Source organism: Gigantopelta aegis, chromosome 13 (assembly GCF_016097555.1).
Source record: "Gigantopelta aegis isolate Gae_Host chromosome 13, Gae_host_genome, whole genome shotgun sequence".
Lineage (NCBI taxonomy): Eukaryota > Metazoa > Mollusca > Gastropoda > Neomphalida > Peltospiridae > Gigantopelta > Gigantopelta aegis.
Window position 1 is genome coordinate 19,475,402 of NC_054711.1, and position 27,089 is coordinate 19,502,490.

A 27,089-nucleotide genomic window follows, 5' to 3' on the forward strand; every position below is an offset into this window, starting at 1 on the left:
GAAGCCATTTTAGAAACTTTTCATTGATAAATAAACGAAAAACCAATAAAATCACAATAAAAATGGCAACAAAAATTAAATAAAGGGATCAATTGGAAAAATGTTTATAAAATGACTTTTCGAATAACTGACGATGTGAAATTACAATCTTTTCAGTTCAAAATAAATCACCGAATATACTATACTAACAGTAAGCTGATGTAATGCAAACCTTTTGAAACTGAATTATGTACATTTTGCGGTGATACTAAAGATACTAATTCATTTATTTGTTGAATGTCAGTATGTTAAAACTATTCGGTATTGCTTTCTAGATGACCTAAATGTAAAATGTTGGACTGCCATACCTAACGCCGTTGAGGTACTTCTTTTTGGTCTTTTTATTAATAGTCCAAATATTGATATTATCAATCTTTGTTTGCTTTTAATAAAAAGATTTACTATATACAATGTACATATTTATAGAATGAAAACAACTCAGCCAAATTATATTTCATGTTTAGCTCTTTATCTTTAACCCCCCCCCCCCCCCCCCCCCCCGGAAAAAGCTGGTAAAATAAGAAAAAAGTGGCAATATCTTAGTAGATTAGTTCACATGTAATACATATCTTATTGTATTTAAGAATTGTCTGTTATTTCTTTTACGTTCATCGTGGTGTGAACAAAACAAAAAATCATCGGTCAGCTATGTGAATCAGCGAAGCTGCTTTCACATGTGGTGAGAGGGGTAACAGATCGAGGGCGCAAAGCAAAGTGTTTAGGGGGTTCGGGGGTATGCTCTCCCGCAAGTAACATTTATCTCTACTTTAAGATGTACTACCAATGTTGTTGTTTTTTGGTTTGTTTGTTGTTGGGTTTTTTTTTTGTGGGTTTTTTTTTTGTGGGGGGGGGATATAAACAATTTTTTTTTTTTTTTTTTTTTTTTTTATTGTAGTAAAGTGTTTCCTCTCTTTCTTCTCGACCAAGTATCGAAATAAGCACATGCATTACTTTACACTAAATAGGTGTAATTTAACATGTGTTAATGTGGGACTAATCTAATATCCTTTTTCTCGTATTTGTGTTTTCTTTCCCAGAGGTCGAGTCAGTAAGATTCTCTTGTTTACTCTTGGAGGACACAGAAATATTGCTGGTATGCTGTCGATTCTGAAGGTAAGTGATCGTGCATTCAACAAATTAAAACATGTTCAGATTAGATCGTGTTGTATCATGTTCGTCTATGGGATGGTGCATATAACAGATACCTTTGTTGCTAAGGGGAAAATGTAGTGAGCTTCCTCAGACTCCATGTCCAAGCCACGTCGGTGGGCCCATTGGGTTATTTCTTGTTCCAGCCAGTGATCCACAACTGGTGCAACAAAGGTCGTGGTATGTATTGTCCAGTCTATGGGATGGTGCATATAACAGATCCCTTTGTTGCTAAGGGGAAAATGTAGTGAGCTTCCTCAGACTCCATGTCCGAGCCACGTCGGTGGGCCCATTGGGTTATTTCTTGTTCCAGTCAATGCTCCACAACTGGTGCAACAAAGGTCGTGGTATGTATTGTCCAGTCTATGGGATGGTGCATATAACAGATCCCTTTGTTGCTAAGGGGAAAATGTAGTGAGCTTCCTCAGACTCCATGTCCGAGCCACGTCGGTGGGCCCATTGGGTTATTTCTTGTTCCAGTCAATGCTCCACAACTGGTGCAACAAAGGTCGTGGTATGTATTGTCCAGTCTATGGGATGGTGCATATAACAGATCCCTTTGTTGCTAAGTTATGGAAAATGTAGTGAGCTTCCTCAAAGACTCCATGTCCGAGCCACGTCGGTGGGCCCATTGGGTTATTTCTTGTTCCAGCCAGTGATCCACAACTGGTGCAACAAAGGTCGTGGTATGTATTGTCCAGTCTATGGGATGGTGCATATAACAGATCCCTTTGTTGCTAAGGGGAAAATGTAGTGAGCTTCCTCAAAGACTCCATGTCCGAGCGACGTCGGTGGGCCATTGGGTTATTTCTTGTTCCAGCCAGTGATCCACAACTGGTGCAACAAAGGTCGTGGTATGTATTGTCCAGTCTATGGGATGGTGCATATAACAGATCCCTTTGTTGCTAAGGGGAAAATGTAGTGAGCTTCCTCAAAGACTCCATGTCCGAGCCACGTCGGTGGGCCCATTGGGTTATTTCTTATCCAGCCAGTGATCCACAACTGGTGCAACAAAGGTCGTGGTATGTATTGTCCAGTCTATGGGATGGTGCATATAACAGATCCCTTTGTTGCTAAGGGGAAAATGTAGTGAGCTTCCTCAGACTCCATGTCCAAGCCACGTCGGTGGGCCCATTGGGTTATTTCTTGTTCCAGCCAGTGATCCACAACTGGTGCAACAAAGGTCGTGGTATGTATTGTCCAGTCTATGGGATGGTGCATATAACAGATCCCTTTGTTGCTAAGGGGAAAATGTAGTGAGCTTCCTCAGACTCCATGTCCGAGCCACGTCGGTGGGCCCATTGGGTTATTTCTTGTTCCAGTCAATGCTCCACAACTGGTGCAACAAAGGTCGTGGTATGTATTGTCCAGTCTATGGGATGGTGCATATAACAGATCCCTTTGTTGCTAATCGAAAAGAGTAGCCCATGAAGTGTTGACATAGGGTTTCCTCTCTAAATACCTGTGTGGTCCTTAACCATATGTTCGACGCAATATAACCGTAAATAAAATGTGTTGAGTGTGTCGTTAAAAAAAGAATTTCCTTCCTTCCTTCCGTTGATACACATTGGACTATTTCTCGTTCCAACCAGTGCATCACGACTGGTATTATCAAAGGCCGTGGTATGTGTTATCCTGTCTGCGAGATGATGCATATAAAAGATCACTTGCTACTAATTGAAAAATGTAGTGAACCAGTTCACCACGACTGATATATCAAAGACCATGGTATGTGTTATCCTGTCTGCGGGATGGAGCATATATAAGATCCCTTGCTACTAATGGGAAAAATGTAGCGTATGACCTCTCTAAGAATATATGTAAAAATTACCAAATGTTTGACATCCAATAGGCGTGATTAATAAATCAATGTGCTCTGGTGGTGTCGTTAAACAAAATAAACTTTAACTTTTATAAGATGTTGGAAACAAGTAGAGCATTTTTCCATTGGCGTAGACAGGTATTTTATATTGGGAGAACACCCACGCTGTCTATGGGTTGTTATTGCGCAACAGCGAAATACAAAAGGTGGTGGAGGTAAAAAAAAAAGAGAGAGAAAAAAGAGAGGTATTACTGGGGGCATGGACCTCATGCCCACACCCCACATTTTTCACGATTAAAAATGTATACATAATTAAACATCAATGTCTGTACATACAAAGTGTTTCTCTTCACCCTAATGTTTGTATTTACCAAATTTATATTTTATTTTCGAATAAATAATGTCTTACGCGCTAAAAACATAGTATTAGGAAGTAAAACCTAATTTAAACTACTACAAAATTAACACTAGGACAACCAAGACAAAAGTCATTAATATGCAATTTTAGTTGCTGAAAAGAATATGTTTGTCAGACTCCCACCACTAGCCACCTATGTTTTGTTTTAAATAATCCAGCGTGACTCCTACTATTTGCCACCTATATCTGGCTTTAAATATTCCAGCGTGACTCCCACCACTTGCCACTTATGTCTGGTTTTAAATATTCCAGCATGAATCCCACCACTTGCCACCTATGTCTGGTTTTAAATATTCCAGCGTGACTCCCACCACTTGCCACCTATGTCTGTTTTTGAGTCAACTTGCAGATTGACTCCCACCACTTGCCACCTATGTCTGGTTTTAAATATTCTGACTCCAGACTTGACTGGTTTTAAATATTCCCACTCCCACTAGCCACCTATGTCTGGTTTTAAATATTCCAGCGTGACTCCCACCACTTGCCACCTATGTCTGTCTTAAATATTCCAGCGTGACTCCCACCAACCTATGTCTGGTTTAAATATATTCCAGCGTGACTCCCACCACTTGCCACCTATGTCTGGTTTTAAATATTCCAGCGTGACTCCCACCACTTGCCACCTATGTCTGGTTTTAAATATTCCAGCGTGACTCCCACCACTTGCCACCTATGTCTGGTTTTAAATAGCGTGACTCCCACCACTTGCCACCTATGTCTGACTTTAAATATTCCAGCGTGACTCCCACCACTTGCCACCTATGTCTGGTTTTAAATATTTCCAGCGTGACTCCCACCACTTGCCACCTATGTCTGGTTTTAAGACTCCAGCGTGACTCCCACCACTTGCCACCTATGTCTGGTTTTAAATATTCCAGCGTGACTCCCACCACTATGCCACCTATGTCCTGTCTGTTTTAAATATTCCAGCGTGACTCCCACCACTTGCCACCTATGTCTGGTTTTAAATATTCCAGCGTGACTCCCACCACTTGCCACCTATGTCTGGTTTTAAATATTCCAGCGTGACTCCCACCACTTGCCACCTATGTCTGGTTTTAAATATTCCAGCGTGACTCCCACCACTTGCCACCTATGTCTGGTTTTAAATATTCCAGCGTGACTCCCACCACTTGCCACCTATGTCTGGTTTTAAATATTCCAGCGTGACTCCCACCACTTGCCACCTATGTCTGGTTTTAAATATTCCAGCGTGACTCCCACCACTTGCCACCTATGTCTGGTTTTAAATATTCCAGCGTGACTCCCACCTCCCACCACTTGCCACCTATGTCTGGTTTTAAATATTCCAGCGTGACTCCCACCACTTGCCACCTATGTCTGGTTTTAAATATTCCAGCGTGACTCCCACCACTTGCCACCTATGTCTGGCTTTAAATATTCCAGCGTGACTCCCTCCACTTGCCACCTATGTCTGGTTTTAAATATTCCAGCGTGACTCCCACCACTTGCCACCTTCCAGCGTGACTCCCACGAATAGCCACCTATGTCTGGTTTTAAATATCCCAGCGTGACTCCCATCACTTGCCACCTATGTCTGGTTTTAAATATTCCAGCGTGACTCCCACCACTGGCCACCTATGTCTGGTTTTAAATATTCCAGCGTGACTCCCACCACTTGCCACCTATGTCTGGTTTTAAATATTCCAGCGTGACTCCCACCACTTGCCACCTATGTCTGGTTTTAAATATTCCAGCGTGACTCCCACCACTTGCCACCTATGTCTGGTTTTAAATATTCCAGCGTGACTCCCACCACTTGCCACCTATGTCTGGTTTTGAGTCTACTTCCAGCGTGACTCCCACCACTGGCCACCTATGTCTGGTTTTAAATATTCCAGCGTGACTCCCACCACTTGCCACCTATGTCTGGTTTTGAATATCTGACCCACCACTTGCAGCGTGACTCCCACCACTTGCCACCTATGTCTGGTTTTAAATATTCCAGCGTGACTCCCACCACTTGCCACCTATGTCTGGTTTTAAATATTCCAGCGTGACTCCCACCACTTGCCACCTATGTCTGGTTTTAAATATTCCAGCGTGACTCCCACCACTTGCCACCTATGTCTGGTTTTAAATATTCCAGCGTGACTCCCACCACTTGCCACCTATATCTGGTTTTGAGGCTACTTCCAGCGTGACTCCCACCACTTGCCACCTATGTCTGTTTTTGAGTCAACTTGCAGAGTGACTCCCACCACTTGCCACCTATGTCTGGTTTTAAATATCCCAGCGTGACTCCCACCACTTGGCACCTATGTCTGGTTTTAAATATTCCAGCGTGACTCCCACCACTTGCCACCTATGTCTGGTTTTAAATATTCCAGCGTGACTCCCACGAATTGCCACTTATGTCTGGTTTTAAATATCCCAGCGTGACTCCCACCACTTGCCACCTATGTCTGGCTTTAAATATTCCAGCGTGACTCCCACGACTGGCCACCTATGTCTGGTTTTGAGTCTACTTCCAGCGTGACTCCCACCACTGGCTACCTATGTCTGGTTTTAAATATTCCAGCCTGACTCCCACCACTTGCCACCTATGTCTGATTTTAAATATTCCTGCGTGACTCCCACCACTTGCCACCTATGTCTGGTTTTGAGTCTACTTGCAGCGTGACTCCCACCACTTGCCACCTATGTCTGGTTTTGAGTCTACTTGCAGCGTGACTCCCACCACTTGCCACCTATGTCTGGTTTTAAATATTCCAGCGTGACTCCCACCACTTGCCACCTATGTCTGGTTTTAAATATTCCAGTGTGACACTCACGAGTTGCCACCTATGTCTGATTTTAAATATTCCTGCGTGACTCCCACCACTTGCCACCTATGTCTGGTTTTGAGTCTACTTGCAGCGTGACTCCCACCACTTGCCACCTATGTCTGGTTTTGAGTCTACTTGCAGCGTGACTCCCACCACTTGCCACCTATGTCTGGTTTTAAATATTCCAGCGTGACTCCCACCACTTGCCACCTATGTCTGGTTTTAAATATTCCAGCGTGACTCCCACCACTTGCCACCTATGTCTGGTTTTAAATATTCCAGCGTGACTCCCACCACTTGCCACCTATGTCTGGTTTTAAATATTCCAGTGTGACTCCCACGAGTTGCCACCTATGTCTGGTTTTAAATATTCCAGCGTGACTCCCACCACTTGCCACCTATGTCTGGTTTTAAATATTCCAGCGTGACTCCCACCACTTGCCACCTATGTCTGGTTTTGAGGCTACTTCCAGCGTGACTCCCACCACTTGCCACCTATGTCTGTTTTTGAGTCAACTTGCAGAGTGACTCCCACCACTTGCCACCTATGTCTGGTTTTAAATATTCCAGCGTGACTCCCACCACTTGCCACCTATGTCTGGTTTTAAATATTCCAGCGTGACTCCCACCACTTGCCACCTATGTCTGGTTTTAAATATTCCAGCGTGACTCCCACGACTTGCCACCTATGTCTGGTTTTAAATATTCCAGCGTGACTCCCACCACTTGCCACCTATGTCTGGTTTTAAATATTCCAGCGTGACTCCCACGACTGGCCACCTATGTCTGGTTTTGAGTCTACTTCCAGCGTGACTCCCACCACTGGCCACCTATGTCTGGTTTTAAATATTCCAGCGTGACTCCCACCACTTGCCACCTATGTCTGATTTTAAATATTCCAGCGTGACTCCCACCACTTGCCACCTATGTCTGGTTTTGAGTCTACTTGCAGCGTGACTCCCACCACTTGCCACCTATGTCTGGTTTTTATTCCAGTCACCACTTGCCAGAGTGACTCCCACCACTTGCCACCTATGTCTGGTTTTAAATATTCCAGCGTGACTCCCACCACTTGCCACCTATGTCTGGTTTTAAATATTCCAGCGTGACTCCCACGAGTTGCCACCTATGTCTGGTTTTAAATATCCCAGCGTGACTCCCACCACTTGCCACCTATGTCTGGTTTTAAATATTCCAGCGTGACTCCCACGACTGGCCACCTATGTCTGGTTTTGAGTCTACTTCCAGCGTGACTCCCACCACTGGCCACCTATGTCTGGTTTTAAATATTCCAGCGTGACTCCCACCACTTGCCACCTATGTCTGGTTTTAAATATTCCAGCGTGACTCCCACCACTTGCCACCTATGTCTGGTTTTGAGTCTACTTGCAGCGTGACTCCCACCACTTGCCACCTATGTCTGGTTTTGAGTCTACTTGCAGCGTGACTCCCACCACTTGCCACCTATGTCTGGTTTTAAATATTCCAGCGTGACTCCCACCACTTGCCACCTATGTCTGGTTTTAAATATTCCAGGTTTTAAATATTCCAGCGTGACTCCCACGACTTGCCACCTATGTCTGGTTTTAAATCCCACCACTTATGTCTGGTTTTAAATATTCCAGTGACTCCCACCACTTGCCACCTATGTCTGGTTTTAAATATTCCAGCGTGACTCCCACCACTTGCCACCTATGTCTGGTTCCAGCGTGACTCCCACCACTTGCCACCTATGTCTGGTTTTGAGTCTACTTCCAGCGTGACTCCCACCACTTGCCACCTATGTCTGTTTTTGAGTCAACTTGCAGAGTGACTCCCACCACTTGCCACCTATGTCTGGTTTTAAATATTCCAGCGTGACTCCCACCACTTGCCACCTATGTCTGGTTTTAAATATTCCAGCGTGACTCCCACCACTTGCCACCTATGTCTGGTTTTAAATATTCCAGCGTGACTCCCACGAATTGCCACCTATGTCTGGTTTTAAATATCCCAGCGTGACTCCCACCACTTGCCACCTATGTCTGGCTTTAAATATTCCAGCGTGACTCCCACGACTGGCCACCTATGTCTGGTTTTGAGTCTACTTCCAGCGTGACTCCCACCACTGGCCACCTATGTCTGGTTTTAAATATTCCAGCGTGACTCCCACCACTTGCCACCTATGTCTGATTTTAAATATTCCTGCGTGACTCCCACCACTTGCCACCTATGTCTGGTTTTGAGTCTACTTGCAGCGTGACTCCCACCACTTGCCACCTATGTCTGTTTTTGAGTCAACTTGCAGAGTGACTCCCACCACTTGGCACCTATGTCTGGTTTTAAATATTCCAGCGTGACTCCCACCACTTGCCACCTATGTCTGGTTTTAAATATTCCAGCGTGACTCCCACGACTTGCCACCTATGTCTGGTTTTAAATATCCCAGCGTGACTCCCACCACTTGCCACCTATGTCTGGCTTTAAATATTCCAGCGTGACTCCCACGACTGGCCACCTATGTCTGGTTTTGAGTCTACTTCCAGCGTGACTCCCACCACTGGCTACCTATGTCTGGTTTTAAATATTCCAGCCTGACTCCCACCACTTGCCACCTATGTCTGATTTTAAATATTCCTGCGTGACTCCCACCACTTGCCACCTATGTCTGGTTTTGAGTCTACTTGCAGCGTGACTCCCACCACTTGCCACCTATGTCTGGTTTTGAGTCTACTTGCAGCGTGACTCCCACCACTTGCCACCTATGTCTGGTTTTAAATATTCCAGCGTGACTCCCACCACTTGCCACCTATGTCTGGTTTTAAATATTCCAGTGTGACTCTCACGAGTTGCCACCTATGTCTGGCTTTAAATATTCCAGCGTGACTCCCACGACTGGCCACCTATGTCTGGTTTTGAGTCTACTTCCAGCGTGACTCCTACCACTGGCTACCTATGTCTGGTTTTAAATATTCCAGCCTGACTCCCACCACTTGCCACCTATGTCTGATTTTAAATATTCCTGCGTGACTCCCACCACTTGCCACCTATGTCTGGTTTTGAGTCTACTTGCAGCGTGACTCCCACCACTTGCCACCTATGTCTGGTTTTCTACTTGCAGACTCCACCTACTGGTTTTAAATATTCCAGCGTGACTCCCACCACTTGCCACCTATGTCTGGTTTTAAATATTCCAGCGTGACTCCCACCACTTGCCACCTATGTCTGGTTTTAAATATTCCAGCGTGACTCCCACCACTTGCCACCTATGTCTGGTTTTAAATATTCCAGCGTGACTCCCACCACTTGCCACCTATGTCTGGTTTTAAATATTCCAGCGTGACTCCCACCACTTGCCACCTATGTCTGGTTTTAAATATTCCAGCGTGACTCCCACCACTTGCCACCTATGTCTGGTTTTAAATATTCCAGCGTGACTCCCACCACTTGCCACCTATGTCTGGTTTTAAATATTCCAGCGTGACTCCCACCACTTGCCACCTATGTCTGGTTTTAAATATTCCAGCGTGACTCCCACCACTTGCCACCTATGTCTGGTTTTAAATATTCCAGCGTGACTCCCACCACTTGCCACCTATGTCTGGTTTTAAATATTCCAGCGTGACTCCCACCACTTGCCACCTATGTCTGGTTTTGAGTCTACTTCCAGCGTGACTCCCACCACTTGCCACCTATGTCTGGTTTTAAATATTCCAGCGTGACTCCCACCACTTGCCACCTATGTCTGGTTTTAAATATTCCAGCGGACTCCCACCACTTGCCACCTATGTCTGGTTTTAAATACTTCCAGCGTGACTCCCACCACTTGCCACCTATGTCTGGTTTTAAATATTCCAGCGTGAGCGTGAAATATTCCAGCGTGACCCCACCACCACTTGCCACCTATGTCTGGTTTTAAATATTCCAGCGTGACTCCCACCACTTGCCACCTATGTCTGGTTTTAAATATTCCAGCGTGACTCCCACCACTTGCCACCTATGTCTGGTTTTAAATATTCCAGCGTGACTCCCACCACTTGCCACCTATGTCTGGTTTTGAGTCTACTTGCAGCGTGACTCCCACCACTTGCCACCTATGTCTGGTTTTAAATATTCCAGCGTGACTCCCACCACTTGCCACCTATGTCTGGTTTTAAATATTCCAGCGTGACTCCCACCACTTGCCACCTATGTCTGGTTTTGAGTCTACTTTCCAGCGTGACTCCCACCACTTGCCACCTATGTCTGGTTTTAAATCCCACCACTTCCAGCGTGACTCCCACCACTTGCCACCTATGTCTGGTTTTAAATATTCCAGCGTGACTCCCACCACTTGCCACCTATGTCTGGTTTTAAATATTCCAGCGTGACTCCCACCACTTGCCACCTATGTCTGGTTTTAAATATTCCAGCGTGACTCCCACCACTTGCCACCTATGTCTGGTTTTGAGTCTACTTCCAGCGTGACTCCCACCACTGGCCACCTATGTCTGGTTTTAAATATTCCAGCGTGACTCCCACCACTTGCCACCTATGTCTGGTTTTAAATATTCCAGCGTGACTCCCACCACTTGCCACCTATGTCTGGTTTTAAATATTCCAGCGTGACTCCCACCACTTGCCACCTATGTCTGGTTTTGAGTCTACTTGCAGCGTGACTCCCACCACTTGCCACCTATGTCTGGTTTTAAATATTCCAGCGTGACTCCCACCACTTGCCACCTATGTCTGGTTTTAAATATTCCAGCGTGACTCCCACCACTTGCCACCTATGTCTGGTTTTAAATATTCCAGCGTGACTCCCACCACTTGCCACCTATGTCTGGTTTTAAATATTCCAGCGTGACTCCCACCACTTGCCACCTATGTCTGGTTTTACTTCCAGCGTGACTACCACTTGCAGTCGTGACTCCCACCACTTGCCACCTATGTCTGGTTTTAAATATTCCAGCGTGACTCCCACCACTTGCCACCTATGTCTGGTTTTAAATATTCCAGCGTGACTCCCACCACTTGCCACCTATGTCTGGTTTTGAGTCTACTTCCAGCGTGATGTAACTGGCCACCTATTAGGGTTTTTAAATATTCCAGCGTGACTCACACCACTTACTGGTGACAAAACCTACCTGTAAACATATACTGTACAATTAGTACAACACTAATGCTGATCGATTATCGACAGTTTGCACAAGTTGGGAGGATAGCATTATTGTTGATCCATAAACATACTTTATCAGTAGTTTATAAAGTAGTACTGTTAAATAAATGTACCATTGGTATAGACAGTAGTATTGCTGATTAAATGTAAACATAGCATGCCGGTATGTCTGTTGAATATATGTATATATACTGTATCAGTGGTATGGATAGTAGTATTGTGACGACCCTGGATTAGAGGGTGTCCTTGTAAATGGCCATAACCACTAACTATGAAGGCAAAAGATCACCAACAAGATTAAAATTCAACAATATTTATTTAACAATAACCTCAAATTACATTCGCAGTTGAACTGTATGTTCACTGATTCATTTAGTAATAAAATTCACATTAATAATTGAATAAACATGGCTAAGTTACTTTCAGGCTTTGAAATATACCACAATTCTTAAATTACTTTAAAAGACTGAGTCTTATTCACCTGAAACAGGTAAGTTGCTTAATAATAATTATTCCTAATATACTAAGTCTCCAACGTTATGATATACACAAACTTAATTTTGGACCAAGAACATCAATATCAGCAAGAATATACACTTTAAATACTTTGTCTGGGTACACAGACCTACTCCCACTACATGGGCATCTCTCTAACTCAATCCCTCTATATAATATGCCTTAAACTTTGCCACATAAAAACCACAACACCCGGGGCATACACCTCTTCTGTGTAATGGGTGCTGTCTATCTCCCTAAATTCTATGAATAATAAATACCGAAAATAATACCCTTTAATGTTTATTAATTATCTAATCATTAAGGTTGTGAGTTTGGTCTCTACAAGTTATCCCAATAACATACACATGTAAAACCCGTATAATTTAGTATTCTGTTAATAAACCCAACCCACCTATCGGGGCGAACGTCTGACCGAAACTGACAAATCATTGCGGGATTCGTATTTATACCCCCGCCAAAATCCAGCAATACTGGTTAATATCCAACACTGCAGAATTATGCATTCCGCAAAACGGGGTAAAATCCAGCAGTGCGGGGTACAATCCTGCATTGCAGAATTTGTAAATCCTGCAGTGCGGGTTAGAAAACCAATGACGTCATTTACTACTGGCTAACGTCATTAGGCCCTACAGGCCTTTATACCTTAATTACTATGCTATAATGGGAACGAAATAAATACAATTAAGCATATATACACAAATAAATATAAGTTCCATATCCATTCCGAATTAGATATAAGTTACATTAGTAATATCTGAAATTACTAATATTTACCTAACTCACACAGTGTGACAGACGTCAAAAATAGCATTGACAAAAACCCGGAAGTAACTCTCAAACAAATCCAGAACGAGGCTCGTACAAAAGCATGGCTTCGATCTTTTTACATTTGCGGCTGTATAAAAATGCCAATTTAACAACTTAATAACACTTGATACGGTAAGTTATCTGTGACTACTGATAATATAAACACTAATGATTAAGTGTATAAATGTTATACGATAAACAAGGCCTTGTTTTATTGACCCGGCGCATAGAATTGCGCTGTTCAATGTAAACAAATATAGACTACGATGCACGTTGGCGCTAAAACAAAACGAACTTGAATTATAGCTTAATAATTTATAGAAAATAATTTACTGGCAATATCGTAATCCCGGATTCTCACATTACCCTCTGCTTAAACGTTTAAGCGTCCTCGCAAACGCACATAACTTGAAATAATTCATCTATCATTAAAAGAGCCAACTGTGCACTTCATTTAGAATATCACACCTTGCATCAAAATTCAGTCTATATTTGTGGATAATACATTCCATATGCCCTAATTCACTGATATTATTATATGCATAATATACATTATGTATCTCTCTTTATATTACAGATCAACCACAATCTTGACAAAAATTGACCAAAAAAATTGACGGAAAACAGATGGTTGAAATTAATTGTGAACAGTAAAAAAAAAAAAAATTAACTGCCGATTGCCATCTCTGGTCATGCTCGTCACCTCGTTGGTCGTTCGGGCATCCTGACCTCCTGGCATCCTTCCCATCCTTTTCTACTCAATTCTTCCGCCCTTCCATGCCTCTCTGATATCTTATCTTTAACTTACATACATAACTGCACATTAAAAACATTTCTTTTATGATAGTCCGTTATTTCTTTGTCTTATAATACTTATAATAATAATAATTAATTGGAGGCATGAAAATATATCAACATTTTGTGATGAAAGAATATTCTTGTTTTAAACCATATCTGCTACATAACTAACTATACAATTGGTAATGATACTGATGTTACGTCCGCTGTGGCCGCTCGTGCCTCCAATGTCGTCTGTCGTCGATGTCCCTCTCTCTGTTCTCCTTTCCCCAGTCTCTTCTTTCATTCAGTTCTCTCACTCCGGTCTCTCTGTTCTCTCTCTCCTTCTCTGTAACTCTCCTTTCTCTCTCCGTCTCTCTTCTCTGCCTCTCCATCTCTCTTCTCTCTCTCTCTGTCTCTCTTCTCTCTCTCTCTCTCTTCTTTCCTCTCGCTCCTCTTTCACCAGCTCGTTCTGTTGCCTAATTGCAGCTGTTAGGTCGTCGATGGCTTTAGCAAATATTATCATTTGCTCCCTGTTATCCCTGACTATTTCCACGACCGCCTGTGTCAATTTTACCATTTGATCTCTACAGCTATCTGATGAAGCAGAAGACTCGGGAGATCTCGACCGTGACCTTGACCGTGACCTCGACTGGGACCTGGAATGTCTTTTCTGAGTTTCCTCGACAGCTGGTGGAATAATTGCTGAAGGTGGCTCCTGGATCTCCGCTGGGGAGTTTAAAAAGCTCCATAATGACAAGTTGTCTGGCATAGCTTCGACCACTGTCACTTCAGTTGCTGAAGGTTCCGATGTTGTGGTGGTGACTGGTGCTGCTGTTGGGACACATATGGCCGTCACTGGCTGAGGTGCTGGCAATGGTTGGACAGCTTTAGAAACAGTGTTGTTTTTAAATCGTTGACCTGCCCTTTGTTGCCACAGACTATTGGACTCATCAGCTGACAACCGCTCCATGTCGAGGCCATCTGCTACTATATACGGACAAGTAGATTCCTTCAAGTGGATTGCCTCATCCACCTCTTCTCCACTTTCCTCCGCTCTTCTCACCCTGTCTATGTGGTCTTTGTACGCAGACACATGCGTTGCCAGCTGCTCCAACTTCATGCATCTAAAGGTGCATAAAGTACAAAAATATGGTGATTGGTCAAGAGGTAGATGCATCTTGTAGATGTGGGAAATTACTTAAACATCGATAGGCCCTTCCTCTCTTTGGTGGCAACTTGACTTGAGCCTGCATGACTAAATAATTTCCTGTAATTTAAGAAGTAAAAGGAAAAAAAAACCTGTTAATTAAATACGTGCGTACCTCTAACTAATTGTGTATGCGACTTATGTTACCAACATGCATTCCAACATGTATTCGGCACATCACTATTTTAGACTTTTAAGCACCTTACTTATCCACCTGGGCCTGTATTCACTGGTGAATGGCTTCAGCTTATTGTGGTGTATTACTTTCTGCCTACCTTCAGCATCGAACTGAACTATGTAATCGAGTGCATTCAGTCTTTTAACCACAACTGCTGGACCGCTGTAAGGCATTTGGAGTTTTGGGCATACTCCCTCTCTTCTGTGCTCATGAAGATACCATACTAGGTCTCCTTGGCTATACCGATGAAGACTTTGTTTTATATCATATGTTTCTTTTTGCCTCTTGGCTGACGCTTTCAAATGCTCTCTGGCTATCTCATGCGCCTTTTGCATGTTTCTTTTCAGCATTTCTACATATTGGCCATATGATGACACAGTTTCACCGATGAGTGAGGTACCACTGCCGAATGCTATTTCCGCTGGGATTCTCACTTCACGTCCCAACATCAAGAGATTGGGTGTTAGGCCTGTGCTCTCGTGTGGGGTTGATCTATATGCAGCTGCTAAACAACCTAAGTGCAGATCCCAATCCGTTTGTTCACCCTGCAGATATGCTCGTATCATCCGGACCAGAGTTTTGTTGAAATTTTCTGTCTGTCCATTACAGCGGGGATTACGTGGCGATGTTCTCGTCTTCCTAACTTCTAGCAGTTTACAAAGTTCTTTGAATATAGCACTTTCATAATTTCCCCCCTGGTCGCTATGTAAATCCAGAGGGTACCCGTATCTAGAAATAACTTCGTTGAGTATCATCCTAGCCGCGGTTTCTGCACTTTGGTCTGGTACTGCGAAAACTTCAACCCACTTGGTGAAGCTATCAGTTACAACTAAAATGTATCTGTTTCCTCTTGGAGTCCTAGGTAATGGTCCCAGGAAATCCGTAGCAATCCGATCTAGCGGGGCTCCCACTTGCATATTTCCTAATGGGGCTCTCGGTGTCCTGTTAGGTGGCTTATTGGCCCCACAAGTCTCACACTGCAAAATCCAGTTGTTCACATCTTCTCGCACTTTAAACCAATAATAACGAGCGAGAAGTTTCCCTTTGGTCTTTTTCCTGCCCAAATGACCAGACATTATCCCATTGTGCATCTGATACAAAATCTCCTTCCTCATATCTCTTGGCACAATATACTGTAACCTCTCTGTACAGTCTTTGTCACTATATTTCCGGAACAGCATTCCCTGTTTCATTACCAAGCTGTCCCAATACACCAAATAGTGTCTGCTAGCAGGGCTGGCTGTACAAGCCTCGTGACCAGTAGGTCGTCTCCCTTGCTCCATCCACTCAATAATGGGTTTCAAATCCGCATCGCTCAGTTGCTTACGTCGCAACTCACTTGAACCCATAATCTGCATCCACGGAAACCAGTTATTCCTCAGTTCTCTTTCCTCCCTTGTAGAAACTCTTCTACAGAACTCTTCAACTCTGTGTGTTGGGTAGCGTAAATAGTTCATCAGCCAACCGGTTGCTTTCACTGCTAACCCTCTGCTTAGCTTGAACATATCCCGTTTCTTCATAAGCTTCTTGTACACATACTCGAGTCCTTTTCTCGAGCCCACATACCATTCTCCCACGGTTTCTGTGACAGGGGTTACACTACTGGTATGCATAAAATCATGATTACCAATGGAGATATCAACTTTCGCAGGTACCATTTCAGGTTTTTCATTACCCCGGCTCCACGGTCGAAGTAAACACTCGTATTTTTAGTGAAGATGACAAAGTACTCTGCATGTCATCAGCCCTCTTTTGACACTTTTTACAGGGACCACATTTCAATTGTTCTGTTAACCCTGCCTCAGCACAATCACAATCATCGTGATTCGGACATCTCGACATACTATCTGCATTGCCATGGTGAGCTCCACTGCGAAATTCTATTTTATAGTCGTAGGCAGATAGTATTTCTATCCAACGGGCTATCCGTCCCTTTGGTTCTTTGAAGTTCATCAACCATTTAAGAGCTTGATGATCAGATCGAATTACAAACTCTTTCCCTAACAAATAGTGGTGAAAGTATTCTACAAAATACCTAACTGCCAACAATTCTCTATCTGTGACACAATAATTTCTTTCTGATTTGCACAGTGTTCGGCTAGCATAAGCTATTACTTTTTCTTGATTATTTTGAACTTGGGATAGCACTGCGCCTATTGCAACATCTGATGCATCGGTATCCAATATGAATTTACCGTCACCAGCAGGGCTCGACATTATGTCAGGACTTGTAAGTGCTCCTTTCAATGTATTAAAAGCTATTTGACACTTCTCTGTCCAAATTAAACTGCTATCATCTTTAGTGAGATCGAACAGTGGTTTGGCGATTTTGGAAAAATCTTTGATAAAACGACGGTAATAAGAACAGATACCGAGGTATTGTTTCACTTCCTTCGCGTTACTAGGTTCTTTCCATTGAAGAATCTTGGCAACGTTATTTGGGTCTGGCTTCACCCCATCTGCAGAGACTTTGTGCCCCAGAAATGTGACTTCTGATTTCAGCAACATGCATTTTTCAGGTTTTAATTTCAAGTTGGCTGCTCGAAGTCGGCTCAGTACTAACTTCAACCTTCTTAGATTTTCCCATTCATCAGCAGCTGGTATTACACAATCATCCACATACAACATACAGCATGACCACTGCAATCCCTTCAGCGCCAACTCCATGACTCTCTGGAATGTTGCACCTGCTGTTTTTAGACCCATTGGCATTGTGACAAATTCAAACAACCCGTGTTTGCTGATAAAAGCTGTCTTTGGAATATCTTCTTCTCTGAGTGGTATTTGATAGTAGCCTGCAGTTAAATCTAATGTACTAAATACTTTACAACCTGCCACCGTATCTAAACATTCTGCAATCTTCGGCAAAGGAAAAGCATCTGCTTCAGTCAGTGTATTCAGTCTTCTATAATCAATGCAAGTACGGACTTCTCCAGACTTTTTCCGCACCAGGACCAATGGTGAACTCCAAGGGGAACTACTCTCGCGTATAACACCTTGTAACTTAAGCTTATCGATGGCTTTCTTTTCTTCATGTGCATATGCCAGGGGTACTCGGCGAGGTGGTTTGCTTCACTGGTCTCGATTCACCTGTACGAATAGTGTGTTCCGCTAAGTTTGTTCTACCGAGGTCATTATCGTCTTTGGAAAATGCGTCTGTATATTCTATTAGCAGTTTTGCAAGTTCTGCACGAACATCTATTTCTTTTCCTTCAATGGAATCAAAGTACAATTTCATCAAGTGCTCTGGGATTCCTTTTTCTAAATCTCTTTTCTGTTTATTTTCAGTTTCCGAAGTGTTGATCTTTTCACTTGACTCTTTGCCTATCAAAAGTTTATTTCTACTTGAGATTGTTGTATTTTCAGAGATATTTCTGTATGTTATCCTGCGAACTCGTTTAGTATTGCCGACCTCATTCATGTTTTTTCTGGGTTGTTTTGCTCATATCTAACTCTGCTGGCTTTGTAATTAATCTATTTTTATTTGAAATTCCGGTTCGAGCAATTCGATTTTCTAAATCATCTGAATTTGCCTCTTCCTCACTTAAGTCTGACTTGTCATGCATCCGCATAACCTGGTTATATCTGTATTCTCTATTTTTGTGCTCTTTAGACCCTGGTTTCATTTCTTGAAAATTTACCATCTCGAAGACTGCTTCGTCAATATCGGTGGGTTCCTTCACGTACTCAACATGAAACCGTGCTTTCTCGTCATCAACTCCATCAAGAAATTTTCTGACAAGATCTTCTGCCCTTGTCTCAGAGTCTCGCCTTGGATAGGCTTTGTCGTAGAGCCGTTTCAGTTCTGCTGCATATTCTTCTACCTTTTCTCCAGATTTCTGCCGGCGTCGACTGAACTGTGTCTTAAAACTCTTTGAGGTCTCAATAGCTCTGAAGCGGTTGTTTAGCTCGCGGCATAAATCTTTATAGTTTCTCCTCTTGTCCTGGGGTAATTGTCCAAAAACGAAATCGCCAGCTTGACCTTGTAACCGTGGTAGCATTTCGTCAAGTCTTCTATTATTCGACCAATTCTGTCGTGTTGCAATCTCTTGAAATCGATTGAACCAAACATTCCAAGCTTCACGACCTGAAAACGGTGGTAATTTGGAGTAAGAACCTCTTGCTTCGGGGGTAATTCTAGGTGTATTTGTTTCAGATTCTGATTCGATGTCTGATTCATGTTCATTGACGAGAAATGATCCGTGTCGCCTGTGCCCTGGGTGTGTTCTTTGTTCACCAACTGCGCTTGCAAGCTGCGAAACAGTTTCTTGCATTGTTCTCATCTGATTCATCAGTAGATCCATATCTCTATGTTGATGTGACTGCCAGTTCGAGCTACATCCATTCTGTGTGTTATCTCGAATACCTTGTGACATCCTTGGAGAAGTATCTATCATACTGAATGTATTCTCATTAATGTCAGATACTCCATCATCTCTTGTATTGCCAGACTGCGACACATCTCGATTACATTGCTCTGATTCAATACACAATGAACCCGAATTCATGGGGCACACTTTTTGGGACTTTGACCTTGTCATTATATTATTATCTTTAAGAGACATTGCTACTTTAATACTGATTTATTTTCCCCAATGTATTTAAGTCTCGTTACTACAATGTTCCTTTGCCTTCAAGAAAATAATGCAAATACTCAGGAGGAATGACCATTTACAATTAAAATTATTTTAAAACCTGAGGTTCGAATCGCTGGATGTGACAATTAAAAAAATTAATTTAACACATCCCACTTCTGACACCAGAAAATGTGACGACCCTGGATTAGAGGGTGTCCTTGTAAATGGCCATAACCACTAACTATGAAGGCAAAAGATCACCAACAAGATTAAAATTCAACAATATTTATTTAACAATAACCTCAAATTACATTCGCAGTTGAACTGTATGTTCACTGATTCATTTAGTAATAAAATTCACATTAATAATTGAATAAACATGGCTAAGTTACTTTCAGGCTTTGAAATATACCACAATTCTTAAATTACTTTAAAAGACTGAGTCTTATTCACCTGAAACAGGTAAGTTGCTTAATAATAATTATTCCTAATATACTAAGTCTCCAACGTTATGATATACACAAACTTAATTTTGGACCAAGAACATCAATATCAGCAAGAATATACACTTTAAATACTTTGTCTGGGTACACAGACCTACTCCCACTACATGGGCATCTCTCTAACTCAATCCCTCTATATAATATGCCTTAAACTTTGCCACATAAAAACCACAACACCCGGGGCATACACCTCTTCTGTGTAATGGGTGCTGTCTATCTCCCTAAATTCTATGAATAATAAATACCGAAAATAATACCCTTTAATGTTTATTAATTATCTAATCATTAAGGTTGTGAGTTTGGTCTCTACAAGTTATCCCAATAACATACACATGTAAAACCCGTATAATTTAGTATTCTGTTAATAAACCCAACCCACCTATCGGGGCGAACGTCTGACCGAAACTGACAAATCATTGCGGGATTCGTATTTATACCCCCGCCAAAATCCAGCAATACTGGTTAATATCCAACACTGCAGAATTATGCATTCCGCAAAACGGGGTAAAATCCAGCAGTGCGGGGTACAATCCTGCATTGCAGAATTTGTAAATCCTGCAGTGCGGGTTAGAAAACCAATGACGTCATTTACTACTGGCTAACGTCATTAGGCCCTACAGGCCTTTATACCTTAATTACTATGCTATAATGGGAACGAAATAAATACAATTAAGCATATATACACAAATAAATATAAGTTCCATATCCATTCCGAATTAGATATAAGTTACATTAGTAATATCTGAAATTACTAATATTTACCTAACTCACACAGTGTGACAGACGTCAAAAATAGCATTGACAAAAACCCGGAAGTAACTCTCAAACAAATCCAGAACGAGGCTCGTACAAAAGCATGGCTTCGATCTTTTTACATTTGCGGCTGTATAAAAATGCCAATTTAACAACTTAATAACACTTGATACGGTAAGTTATCTGTGACTACTGATAATATAAAACACTAATGATTAAGTGTATAAATGTTATACGATAAACAAGGCCTTGTTTTATTGACCCGGCGCATAGAATTGCGCTGTTCAATGTAAACAAATATAGACTACGATGCACGTTGGCGCTAAAACAAAACGAACTTGAATTATAGCTTAATAATTTATAGAAAATAATTTACTGGCAATATCGTAATCCCGGATTCTCACAGTATTGCTGATTAAATGTAAACATAGCGTGCCGGTAGGTATGTTGAATGTATATGTATATATACTGTACCAGTGGTATGGATAGTAGTATTGCTGATTAAATGTAAACATAGCATGCCGGTAGGTCTGTTGAATGTATATGTATATATACTGTACCAGTGGTATGGATAGTAGTATTCAGGGCCGTAGCTAGTGGGGGGGGGGGGGGGGGGGGGGCATTATAGAAACTTAAAGAAAATTCTCTTCTTAACTGTTTAAGGAGTTTTAGACTATTAACTACTCAGTTGCCCCCCCCCCCCCCCCCCTCAAACAAAAAATTCTAGCTACGGCCCTGGTATTGCTGATTAAATGTAAACATAGCATGCCGGTAGGTCTGTTGAATATATGTATATATACTGTACCAGTGGTATAGACAGTAGTATTGCTGATTATTATTATTGTTATAGTATAGAAACTTAAAGAAAATTCTCTTCTTAACTGTTTAAGGAGTTTTAGACTATTAACTACTCAGTTGCTCCCCCACCCCCCTCCCCCCAAACAAAAAATTGTAGCTACGGCCCTGGTATTGCTGATTAAATGTAAACATAGCATGCCGGTAGGTCTGTTGAATATATGTATATATACTGTACCAGTGGTATGGATAGTAGTATTGCTGATTAAATGTAAACATAGCATGCCGGTAGGTCTGTTGAATATATGTATATATACTGTACCAGTGGTATAGACAGTAGTATTGCTGATTATTATTATTGTTATATAAATGTTGTATCCGTGGTATATACATTTACTACGGCAGATGATATGTTTAAAAAAAAAAAATTCTTTAAAGATAAAAAAATGAAACACTGTATCAAGTTCGATAGTAGTAGTACTTACTCATTGAGTATTTCATTTCAACATATTTTTGTGCTTATATCTAATTAAGGTTCAAGCACGCTGTCCTGGGCACACACACCTCGGCTATCTGGGCAGTCTGTCCAGGACAGTGGGTTAGTTGATATTGAGAGAGAAGAGGGTGTAGTGGCCTTACACAAACCCATTGAGTCCTTAAGAACTCAATCTGGGTTGGAGCCGGTACAGGGCTGCGAACTCTGTACCGACCAGCCTGTAGTCTGATGGCTGAACCAAGACGCCACCGAGACCGGTAATGAGTATTAACGGTCATAGTATGTACTACCATGCATGTGTTGGAAATCCATATTACATTTGTGGCTTTTTAAAGTGTCGGATTTAATTAAACAAATGTTTAGTTTTTTCCTTTAAAAAGAATCTTTCCAAATTGTAGTTTATTAAAAGCCATAATTTGTAAGCAGTTGGAAAATATGTTTGGCTATCTATTAGTTGTTGTTGTTGTTGTTGTTTGTTTTTGTTTTTTTTACAATTAGCCATCACATTACTATTAATTACTAATTTAAATTGATTATTAATTTTGCTAAATCCAACATGTTTACGGTCATCGTTAAAATTGTAGTAGCCTGGACCCATACTTTTGAAGCCATCTTAGTCTATGACATCGTAAAACCATCGTAAGCACACACCATAGTGACATTACAAGCTATTTCGTAACGCTAAAATGGCTTCGAAAATATGTGCCCTGAGATTTTTTTTTTTTTTAATAATAAACAGTCAAGGCACATACCGCTAACTTAAGACTAGTTTAGGGGTTGTGTGTGTGTGTGTGTGTGTGTGTGTGTGTGTGTGTGTGTGTCTGTGTGTGTGTGTGTGTGTGTGGATTTATCTCAGTCGGTTGAGTGCTCGCTTCAGGTGCTTGCGTTGCAGGATCGAACCACCTCGGTGGATCCATTCAGCTGGTTTCTTCTCGTTCCAACCTTGCAACACAACTGACTAAGGCCGTGGTATGTGTCTTCCTGTCAGTGGGGAAAGTGCATACAAAAGATCCCTTGTTGCATTAGAAAAAAAATGTAGCGGGTTTCCTCTCTGATGACTATGAGTCAGAATTACCAAATGTTTGACATTCAATAGCCGATGATTAATTAATCGATGTGCTCCAGTGGTGTTAATCTTCTTGTTGTTGTCATCATCCTTGTTGTTTTTGTTGTTGTTCTTCTTGTTGTTTGTCGTTAACCTGACATCTTGTTCCTTTGCAGTTCAAAGCACAGAAACGATAGTGAAGGCTTGTGAAGAGATCAAAATGACGTGGGACAGTCTATGTGGGGACAGTCCTAAAGATGATTGCGTCATTAATGGTCACTGTCCTTCTGTACCGACCATTGTCCTGCAGACCTGTCCTGTCACTGGTAGAACTATGACGTCAGAGGACACGATGGAGACCTCAGAACACATAATAAAGACGTCAGAACACACGATGAAGACTCCATCACATCACGGTGACACGAATAAATCCAGTCCCAGAACGAGAACTGAAAACGTCGCCAGTAACGGGATCTGTCCGTCGTACGCGTTTCCCTGCCCCCTGCAAGCTTTATATTGGGCGACTCAAGGTCGTGAGCCCAAACTGAGTCCTGACGCAAACCCAGATGTGTACAGCGTCCCCGAGAGACTCAAAGACGCAGGTCACATTCAAGTCCTCGTCACGGGCAGCCTGCTTCTGGTGGGAGCAGTTCTCGGTGTTTTGTCCACCGATGCGTCAAACTAACCAGGCCTGGGAGCTAATTCACTAAACTCCGCTAAACTTTGCGATCTCGCAGTGCAATGCAAAAAGACTTGCAAAGAGGATGCTTTGTTGTCTAACCGAGCCTAAGGGAGCTTTGTCACTTAGATCCCTGGGGCCTATTTCGCAAAACACCGTACGTTTACATCTGCGACTAGCAGTTATACTGGGCATACATTTACGAGTGTTTGGCATCTATTTCACGAAGAAATTTACATCATTCCAAAAGATAAGAGTATTTTAAGGAGAAAAGAAAATGAAATACGGGTACTTTTTAACTATATTTGTTGTACTATAATAGTAATACAAATTGTGGTTTAGTCCTAGATTTACTTTTACGTACAAAACTATGCTTACAATGTTTTGTGAAATTGGGCCCTGGCGCTTATTTAGTCTGGACTCAAGACTGGGGGGGGGGGGGGGGGGGGGGGGGGGGGGGAGAGAGAAGAGGTGCAGCAACTTATTATTGTTTTTAATATATTTTTCACGGAAGCAGAACTTGACCCCCCCCCCCTTATAAACTTGGCCTTTTATCTTGAGGTTCCTGTTGGGTCTTTTATTTAATGTTTTTTGGGGTTTTTTTGTTGGTAAAGGAATCACAGATTATTTACATTCCTGTGTACTGCACTAGCTAGCTATCATGGCAATTCTTTACAAGTGAAAATAACTACTAGATGGGTCTGTACTTTCTTTCTTTACCATAGGCCTATTTATTTCTTCTCTACTTTACTGTTATCTTTAATTAAAAAAAAATGTTTTTGTTTTGTGTTTGTTCATTCTCTATTTATGGAGGAACGGGGTCTTGACATGTTTTGGTATTTTTGCTGTTTTACATTTGCTATTTAGAGCTGGGCGGTCATGTCGACACCGATTTACCATACAGAGCATATTTCAAAATACTGTAATTTCGGTATTAAAACATATTAACCGCCATTTAGTAAATCACTAACAATATATATCGAATGAACACAAAATGGTTTGGGTATAAACCAGACGAAAGCCTTGTTCAGGCGCAGATCCAGGACTTTTTAATAGAGGGGGCCCAAAATCAGTTTTTGAAAATAGAATTTAAAAGGTCCTTGACAGGTACACAGGATAAGTTTTTTTTAAATTATTATTCTGTAATATATATTATATGACCTAAAATAAGGGGCCCGGGCCTCAGCTTTAATCCGTGCCTGTTGTTGTATGGAATTTTATTTTATTGAGATGAAATTAGCTGGTGAGCCTTAACTCAGGCATGCATTCAATGCGTATTATACCAAAAATACCACTCAATATTGGTATCATATCAATACCGAATACCGTACAGATGCCGAGGTAAATCACCCCCAAAATACCAATACTGAACCTCAAATTTCAATACCGCCCAGCTCTATTGCTATTGTACATTTGCCAGAGTATTCACTACATAGAGCATATGCTGCAAATGTAGGGAAACAAAAAAGAAACTTGAGTTGGACTAAATTTCCAAGGTCCTTTCAGGGTATTGAAAAAAACATAAGACCTTTTCGAAAGACCCTTTCAAAACCCTTCTCAAGAAACACTTTCAAAATTCAGGACTTCTGTTTTTTAAAAATGACAACCAAGAAAAATCCACGTTGTGTCAAAAAATGAATTCTTTATACAATTAAAACATCTAAGCAACAAATTAAGTGTCTCCATTTTGAATGTCACCTGTGAAAAACGAGCTATCTTTGTTGAGTAAGAATGTCACTTTTCGGTGAAGTTTTACTCAAGGTCGGTTTTCCTTCGTTGTATGTTGTACTTGTTTCTCTTCAGTCGGTCTTCAACTGTGCTCTCAGCGGCATGCTTTGACAACATCGGACTGAAATTTAAAAGAAACATTCTTGAATATAAACGTTTCTTACACACCCGTTGGTGAGAACAACATGCATTATTTTCGGTTACACGTGGTTGTTAACACATGTACGTATGTTAACAATTTCAAGACATACGACTGGCTGCTCTTAAGTGATGACCAGGTCACCAGTGCCATACATCCAATGAAAAACAACACCATGGAAATAGATCAGACTGTCACGTATAGTTAACCTGACAATCATGTGTCTGTGATGTGTAAATCAGCTACAAGTCCAACGGCTGTAAATAACTTTCAGTGGAAAAAGATGTTAAAATTTGCTTAAAACCTGGTTTTTGAGGATATGTAAGAAATAGAATATTACATTCGTGTCCGTTAGATACCATTTATCTCACAGCTCGTTTAAAAACATATCAAACTCGCTTTCGCTCATTAAATACATTTTAAAACAACTCGTTATAAATGGTATCTTATGACCACTCGTGTATTATTCTCTATTTATATCAACATCAGATTTTCTAATGCAAATATTCAGGGCTATAACAAGTGGGTTGGGAGTAAAAAACGAAACTGCAACCCCAGAATAAATTATACATGTACAGTCAAACCTGTCCTAGCGGCCACCTGTAATCTATGGTCACCTGCCTTAAGCGGACACTTAAAGACTTTTTCCCTCCATAAACTTTGAAGTTCTGCCCAGATATATATTATTACGTATATTAAACATACTTCACACTCCATGTATCGTCTAGCGTTTCTTTTGAATAACTAATCGAATTAAGTTTAATAGGCCCTGTTCACAATTATTTTACTGTTGTACTAAAGTGTATAATGGAGAGAAGGGGGGGGGGGGGGGGGGCTGTGTTATCCTGGTCACCCCATTCCAGCCTTCGACGGTTATAATAGACTAGTCACGATTTATAATAGGATTTCTTCTTCTTCTTTCTCTTTTTTTCTCTCTTTTTTTGACACTTTATCTTTTGTTTGATTGATTGATTTACTTTTTGTGTGTGAAATTAAATCTGAATTGTAATTGATTTGTTTTCATCCTAAATAGTAGGCTACATCAAAATAGGCCTATAGGCCTAATCATATTTTATTTTAAGAGTATTTTATCTAAATCCCCGCCTTTTTATTCTTCTTTTGTTTCTCTCTCTCTCGCTCTCTCTCTCTCTCTCTCTCTCTCTCTCTCTCTCTCTCTCTCTCTCTCTCTCTCTCTCTCTCTCTCTCTCTCTCTCTCTCTCTCTCAATATAAATCTGCGTATTTATTTTTATTTTTAAAAAGAAGCAACCTACCTTATTGATCAAACAAAAAGTAAGCTAAAACCAATATACCCTAGTCCATGTCGTGGACCCCTATATATAATTAATTATTTGTTTATCTGTTGATTTTTGTTTTGTTGTTGTTGTTGTTCAAATAACCTTGAAATAATAATTAAAATAATAATTATTATTAAGGTCAGTGGCGGAACTAAGACAGTAATTACACACACACACGCACACACGCGCACACACACACACACACACACACACACATATTTTTACGAATTGCG

At 41.5% G+C, this 27,089-nt stretch overlaps 1 protein-coding gene across 1 annotated transcript in view; it reads left to right on the top strand.

Moving 5' to 3' along the window:
- LOC121387192 (folylpolyglutamate synthase, mitochondrial-like) overlaps positions 1-27,089 on the top strand; it is a 336,339-nt gene that overhangs the window by 202,201 nt on the left and 107,049 nt on the right. The window lies entirely within an intron of this gene.